The 7,618-nt window shown below is 38.9% G+C and overlaps 1 pseudogene; it reads right to left on the bottom strand.

The window, feature by feature from the left end:
• Positions 1-6,348: 6,348 nt before the first annotated feature.
• Positions 6,349-6,764, bottom strand: LOC125406556 (small nuclear ribonucleoprotein Sm D2 pseudogene; annotated as a pseudogene).
• Between the last annotated feature and the right edge of the window lie 854 nt (positions 6,765-7,618).

A 7,618-nucleotide genomic window follows, 5' to 3' on the forward strand; every position in this document is an offset into this window, starting at 1 on the left:
AGCTACACTTTCAGCCCCGTGTTCATATATTGCTTTGCTTTGGTAAAATGCAAAAACCAGCCATCACCTGAACTGCATGTTCCTGACCTGTGAAGAGGATGCTTCTTGCTCTAGCTGTAAAAATTGATTTTTTTTTTTACTTGCAAAAAGAAGTTTCCCTGGGAAATCCATGGCAAAGGTTTTACTATGAACTTTATTCAAACATTATTTACATTGGTTTTTGTTTGAGAAAAACATAATATTCTGCTAATTCTTACCTTTACAATTCAAAGAAGGTTGACATATACAGTAATCCAACCTTCATTTCTAAATGTTTATTTTTTATTATAACAGTATTGACTGTTCATTATGGTAATATTAGAAAATGCAAAATGAGAAATTAGAATTTATTTTTATTGAAATGTAATTTGCATACTTTTGAATGCCATGAATCCAGAGATCTTCAGTGGAGTTGGTCAGTTTTGTGAAGTGTTCACACATGTGCACCCCACACCCTGGTTATGATGTAGACTCTTTCTCTCAGCCTGATGCCTCTTTCCTGTATATATTTCACCATCTTTATCCTACCTTTAGAAGCTCTATGTTGATTTATATCAAGAGGATAGAATTAAAAATTAAGAGGATAGAATTAAAAATCAAAAGAAATCAAATCCCACCTCCAGCCCCATGTAATGGCACACTCCTATAATCCTAGAACTCAGATGGTAGAGGAAGGGGAACCGTTATTGGGCAGCACAGTGTGTTTGAGGGCTGATTGGAACCACATGACTGACAATCGCTGCTTAATTCCTCAGCATCGTTCGACATCACCAATTGTCTCCAAAGTCTGATAGTTTGATTTGGCTTCTGAAGCACACTATTTTGTCATTATTTCTCTCACTGGCCTGGTTGCTCCTTCACTGTCGCCACTGGTCAGTCCTCAATTCACTAACATGGAAGAGAAATAAGCATCGGTTCCTCTTCTGTTCTCTATCGACATAACCTTTATCATCATCTGTTCGAGTTTCTTTGCCTGAATTTTATCTCTAAGCATCTAAGTAGGTGACTCTCAATTTTATATCTATAACACGGACCGCTCCAACAAGTTTGAGTCTTGTATCCAGTGGTCACTCAAGTGGTGACACCTGAGGAAACATGCTCAATTTCTAAACCTTGTCCTTCATAGGTCCAAATGTGCTCCTTCTAGTGCATGCATAACAAAAATAGCAGTTCCATTTCTTAAGACAAACGACTCAAAACTATTCTTTTTGTTTTAACGTAAAATGTTTAACATTAATTTTTATAAATTTATTTACTTATTTATGTGTGTGTGTGTGTGTGTGTGTGTGTGTGTGCATTGCATAGCACATGTGTGGAGGAGATTGTGGACAACTTTAAGGAGTTGGATCTTTCCTTCTACTATCAGGCTTGAGTTCAGGATGTCAGGCTTAAATGTGCCTTTACCGTAAACACGGTCTCACCAGACTATCAAAATATTATTGATTCTACCATTTCCTACTATGTGACAAAGCAATCATAAAGTCTTAGCAATGCCACATGCAAGTTTGTGGAGAAATTTTAAATATCTGTGATATATTCTGCACTAACGATTGATTTCAACTATTTCATTCTGCTCAGGGACTGGCGGTGTGATGTCACAACTAGTTGATTCACTACATTGTCGTCTGCTCTCCACATAGAAGATTGGTGCAATTTAAATATTAAAGTAAAGATTAAATCTTCTTCCACCATGCAGTCGTCTTTTATGATTCATTTTATGTTTTCCATTTTGCACAGTTGTATGATACTGCGTTTTCATGCCAGGATAAACTCTTCATAAATGTAATTCTAAATACCCAAGTGGTTATTACCTGGGAAGAGGAACCGTTTTTCTCAACTCCACCTGTTCATTTGGACATTTGGCTAATAATTAAACTATTGTTAAGGAGCACCTTGGTACACAAACTTCTGTTTACAACACTGGGTAGCTATTCAGGAATTTCTAAATTAAATAGTATAAATATTTTCAGAGTATACTTCTGTCTTAGTGTTTCTATTGCTGTAAAAACATTATGACCAAAAGCAAGTTGGGGAGGGAAGGGTTGATTTCGCTTCCACCTCCACACTGTAGTCCATCACTGAAGGAAGTCCGGACAGATATTAAAACAGGACAGAAACCTGGAGGCAGGAGCTGATGCAAAGACCATGGCAGGGATCTGCTCACTCACTTGCTCCTCATGACTTGCTCAGCTTCCTCACTTATAGAACTTAGGACCATCAACCCAGGGATGCCACCACCCACAATGGCTTACACCTTACCTCATCAACTGCTATTTAAGAAAATGCCCTAGTTCTGTATCTCTTGGCAGCATTTCATCAACTGGGTTTCCCTTCTTTCAGATGACTCTAGCTTGTGTCAAGTTGACATAAACCTAGCCAGGAAAAGCTCTATTCATTTTGTCAAGTAATTTTCCAAAAAAGAACGTATCAGAATATACTTACGTCCATAGCTGCAACAATAAAATAATTCAGAAAACTTTGTCTAGACAAACTGAATTGTATTAATAACTTTATAAGATATATAAACAACAAGTTAATCCAAATGGTTTATATTTTCAGAATTTAACAAGGGGCATAGGTTAGATTTTTCTTGTTATTGTTAATCGTGTTGACATAGAGATGTCCACAGGATTCGGGGAGCATGGAGTGAAATGGCTTAGAAAATGAGCTTTGGAAATAGACACTCAGGTTTTCATATTGGATTATAGCTTAATTGCTTACTAGCCATAGGTTTAAGTAAGTGGCTTTTCATTTAGAGTCTCATCTATGAAACAGGGATAATAAAATCTATCATGCAGAAATGTTGTAAAGATGAAATAAGATCAGGTATATAAATCATTTAGGATGAGGGTGGCACTTATAAATGTTATTTCTTATCCATACTTCCAGAGCAACCTCTTTTTCTAGGTTAATGGTCGACCATAATGTTCCCAGAAATACATGGTAAGCAGGCCATTTCTCCCGTGGCTTACTGAACTCTTGTGAATACAAGAGAGGGTTTTAAATTCTGCTTTGCTCAGGGCAGTTTACCCAGATGTCATGTCAGGGTGTGAGCAGCACCAGGCAGGAGAGCCATATGCGGGGTGGGGATCCACTGGCAGGAGTCCTGATTCTGAAGGTTCAGGTTAAGGTGTTAAGGGAAGAGCAAGGGGAGCAAACCAAGGCACAGAACTAGGACAATCCCAGTGATCAAAATAGAGTGGGAAGTGAGTGTGTAAAGTTTGCCGTGATAGGTGCAATTTCTTGTCTTCAGGAACAGATGAGAGGTGAAACTTTGAGACTAATAACTGAAGCCATGGTACACACGTTAAAATCCAATGCTTAAAATTCTTTACTTGGAAATGGTTAATAACTTGACAGGAAAGTTTTAAGAATTATATAAAAACTGTAGCCCCTTTATCAGATTCACCAATTCTGAACATTTTTCTCATCTGTGACCCATCATTTGTGTGTGTGTGTGTGTGTGTGTGTGTGTGTGTGTGTGTGTGTGATATTGATTTTACAGCGTTTATTTTACTGGATGGCTCAGTCCATGATTAAGCATTGCACTGAATTTTTACAGCTGTCAAGCTTCCTTTAATGTGAAATGCATGTTGGCCTTGCTTTATTTGATATGTAGCTATTTTTTTAAATTAAAAACCAGTCATTTTTGTAACATGCTCTATAATCTGGGCTTTGCAGAGGTAATATTTTGTCTCTGATTTTGAATAACACGCTTGATGATAGCTATCAGACACCTCCTGCAGATGTGTGCGGCGGAAGGATTCTAGCAGGGTGGGGTGAACATCCGCAGCCTGTGGAGACAAGCAGTAGACACAGGTGAAGGGCCTAGGGTACGATGGGGTTCTGGTGGCTGAACCAGGGTTATAAGTCCACATCTACTAGCTGGAAGGGACCTTGAGGGGTCACCAGATCCATCTGCTCTGCCCTCAGCAGAAATGCTTTTCCACTCTCGCAGACATGCTTACCTATTTTTAAAGTCCTCCAGGGAAAGTAATTCTGTGTGTGGCTTCCACACTAGTGCTCTTCCTACAGCGTGGTCCTTGTGGCTTAGACAACATCCTGAAAGGACAGGACTTACATTTTTTCCCATCCTTTTTTAAGGGAGGACTTACAGGCGTGAGGCAGGCTTCTTTCTGTTTAAATGATTTTGTGAATATACTCACACCTCAGGATTCTTTTCTTTATCTTAATCTAACTTTAAAAAGTCTAATGTGTACAAATAGAAATATTGTTACAATATCAATAATGGTAAACAAAGAAGCATTGAATTCATGAACCACCCATCATAACAGTATATTTTTAAATTAAATCTCTTTTCCATAGATCTGATTGTCAAGGAAATAGTTTAGATAATCTTTTTCAGTCACTTACATTTCTTTCTTAATTATTATGTATTAAACATTTATTATAGAATACCAACTCAAACATTGCTGAAGAATTAAAGAAAACATATCTTCCATCTCTCTTGTTGTTCTCAAGTTCTCAAATATAGTCCCTATTTATAGCTTTGATTCTGGTTTGTATTTCAGATTTTATTCTACTTAAAATCAAGTATACATTCATACAGATACACATACATATATTTTTTTCACAAAGATTAAATTAGATTTATACTCCCATTTGACAATATTTTTGAAAGTGAAAATATGTTACTTAAAGAAAATAGCAAAGAACAAACAAAAATTTCTAAAAAAAATCTATAATTCCATTGCTCACATCATGATGGTTGAAAAATTTCTTGGAAATTTTATCTACACATATATGTTATCATATGTCATTTAATTTTTTAATGAGTGTATGTGAATGTGTGTAATGTATGTGTGTGTTTAACAATGTGTGCACAAATATGTGTTCATGGTAGTGAGAAGTCAACATCTACTGTCTTCGTCTATTGCTTTCCACACTATTGTTTCTTTGCTAAGGTCTCTCACTGAAGCTGGAACTCACTAATTGGTTGAATAAATGTCCACCTGTTTTGGCCTCTCCAAGTGCTGGGAGTGCAGGTATGTGCTACCACTCCCAGGTTTTTACAAAAGTGCTGGAGATCTGCAATCACGTCTTCAGGCTTGTCTGGCAAGCACTTTGCTGACTGATTTTTTCCCCTCAGTCACTGTCACCACTTTTTTACTCTTCCCTTCCTTGATCGGTTTGGAACATCTCAGCCTGTTAATATTTTTCTTCTAAAGTGAGTCCCAACTGAATGTAGCTCTCCCATCAGTTTCTACATAAGAGAAAAAGAGAATAATGGAAAAAGATATAGTCTTGGGAAGAATAGCAAATGAACTAGGCAACTGGACATGTAAAATATTTCTGGGGGAAAGAGAGAGAATAGCATCATACCCACAAAGTGCTAATGAACAGGGCTTGTTCTGATGGTCAAAGTACAGGGTCTCTCTTAAGAGACTCTCAAACCTTCTGCTCATCACGAATGCATCAGATTAAATGTGCTGGTGTGCATTAGATAACCAAAGTGTGGACCAGGATTCCTTCCCTTTTCTTTCTTGGCCAGTATTCAGTGTTGATGTTTTTGCATGCCACAGAAACCAATGGCTAAGCCGCATTAACCTGTGTTTGAAGATGGACAATTCGTTTTATCCTCTCTCATTTAATTTTATGAATCTTCTGATAAAACTTGCCATGGTATAGTTTCTGTCCTGCCCAGTCCAGCAGTCATTCAGTCTCAAATAAACACACAAAGGCTTATATTAATTATAAACTGTTTGGCCTACTGTTCAAACTTACTACCAACCAGCTCTTACAACTTAAATTCACCCAAAATTCTTGTCAATGTGTAGCCACATGGCTTGGTACCTTTTTTCAATGAGGCATTTTCAGTTTGCTTCCTCTGTATCTGGCTGGTGACCGACTCTCTGTCTTTCCTCTTCCCAGAATTCTTGTAGTCCAATTGCCTCACCTATACTTCCTGTCTGGCTGCTGGCCAATCAGCATTTTTTTGAACCTATATGAGTGACAAATGTGTGCAACTATAAGAGAATTATCCTACAGCACCATGGATAAGTCTTCCCACCAGTTCTTTGTGAATTTGTTTTAGAGACTGGATCATACAAATGATGATGATGATGATGATGATGATGATGATGATGATGATGATGATGATGATGATGATGATGATAATGGTAAAGTGTTCATATTGAGAATACCCTGGGAAGCAGAGACTATGTCTTTCTTTAGGAGCTAGGTGCATTATACCCATTCTCTGCCTCCCCACTCTTACAAACTCACCTTTTTCCTTAAATTAACTCAGGCACAGCACCCAGTTTTGTTTGTTTGTTTTGAACAAAAAACTCAGGATTTTATTTCCATCCCATCGGCAGGGCTTGGCAGGGCAGGGAGCATGCTCTCATAGAGGCAAGAGGTCTCTACTGTACTTGCAGGCAATGACAACGGGTTCCACAGTATCACAATAACTGAGTCCCTGCGCGGAAACATCTTGGAGATGTAGTGGTCAGTGTTGACAGGCTTGGACTTCTTGCCCTGGCTGGTCTTTGGGACTTCAATCTACATCTCCTTCACATTCTTCAACACCATGTCACAGTGCCTGTCAAAGGACTTCACCCTGGAGCCTCTTGTTGTTGGGACAGTTAATGATAGCTTGTATGTTGTTCTTGACTGACTGCGTGAACACCGAGAGTGGACCTGTGCTGAATTCCTCCTCCTGCTGCTTCTGCAGCTCCCCTGGGGTCATCTCACTCAGGTTTATTGAGGAGCCTCCGATAACTAGCAGATGCCTAGTCTCCATCTTTGGCCCATCTCCTTCCAGATGTCACAACTTGAAAACAACCCTCCAATAGTATATGATGATGAGTGCCTATAACCCCAGATCTGGGGAGGCCTCTTCTTATGCTGCAGCTTGCTCCACAATGCCAGTTTCTCCTACTTGCTCGTCTCAGCACCCAGGGTTTTCATTAGTCCAGCAGAAAATGTGGAGAGTTGTGATGTTCTTTAAGCCATTCCCTGAGCCTTGGGTCTAGAGACTCATGATCAATGCCTTCTGTCACAGTTTGGGTCACATTCTCAACTCTGCCCCTGTTGCCGTTTCTGCTCAACAGGCCTAGGATGTGGGTTTTCAAATCATTGGGTTGTAACATCCCAGATTCCAATTCCCTTTCTTCATAATTCCTCACTTTATCACAGAATAAAGATTTCTGTTCAATTTGTTTCTTTTTATCCCTGGCGAGTGACTGCATCTGACACAGAAACTGAAATTGTTCACTGCCTGTTTGGCTTGGGCTCAGAAAATTGCCTAGGATTTGTTGGTAGCTGAGGTATTTTTACTGTATATTCTTTTGTCATGGTTTAGAAGTTCTTGCTGCCCAAAAATATCCCCAGTAACCATTCATACTTAGTTAGCTTCCTGCGTTTCTTTAGGCCAACCCTCATGAGCTTCATTCGTTAAAAATGAACAGGTATTTATTGTGCCTTTCTACACCAGGGGTTGCTCTAAGTGTCAATGACATCAATGAACAGACAGATTTAGCCCTTGCTTTCCCTGTAGCAGCGTTTACATCCTAGTGAGTCATGTGAGACTGCCATGTGTGGTTATTTCAGCCCATCA

This window comes from Myodes glareolus, chromosome 10, assembly GCF_982192425.1.
Source record: "Myodes glareolus chromosome 10, mMyoGla1.1, whole genome shotgun sequence".
Classification (NCBI taxonomy): Eukaryota; Metazoa; Chordata; class Mammalia; order Rodentia; family Cricetidae; genus Myodes; species Myodes glareolus.